Raw genomic sequence first — 408 nt, forward strand, 5'->3', positions numbered from 1 at the left:
CCAGATAATTAAAAAATTTTAATGAGATTCCCCTTTTTTTCCCCAAGGTTTCTAAATATTCTTTACAGAAGAAAGTGAGTGAAATGGTAAGAAAATGACTAACTATACACCCACATTCAGATTAGTACTAATGTGCATAGTATTTTTGTCAAACACGTGGAGAGGATATAGCAAATGCTGTAATTGAGGGCATTGAAAAACATCATATTCCACTCGATAAAACTGTCTCAATTTCAACAGACAGGGTGAAAAGTATGACTGGCGTAAGAAATGGGTTTGTTGCTATTTTGAAAGAAAAAATTAATCATGAGATACTTACTTATCATTGCATCATTTATCAAGAAGCGCTTTGTGCTCAAACATTTCCAGAAGAAATTTGCAAAGTTATGGAATTGGTGATTAAGATCA

The sequence above is a fragment of the Myotis davidii genome, unplaced genomic scaffold (genome assembly GCF_000327345.1).
Source record: "Myotis davidii unplaced genomic scaffold, ASM32734v1 scaffold210, whole genome shotgun sequence".
Taxonomy (NCBI): domain Eukaryota; kingdom Metazoa; phylum Chordata; class Mammalia; order Chiroptera; family Vespertilionidae; genus Myotis; species Myotis davidii.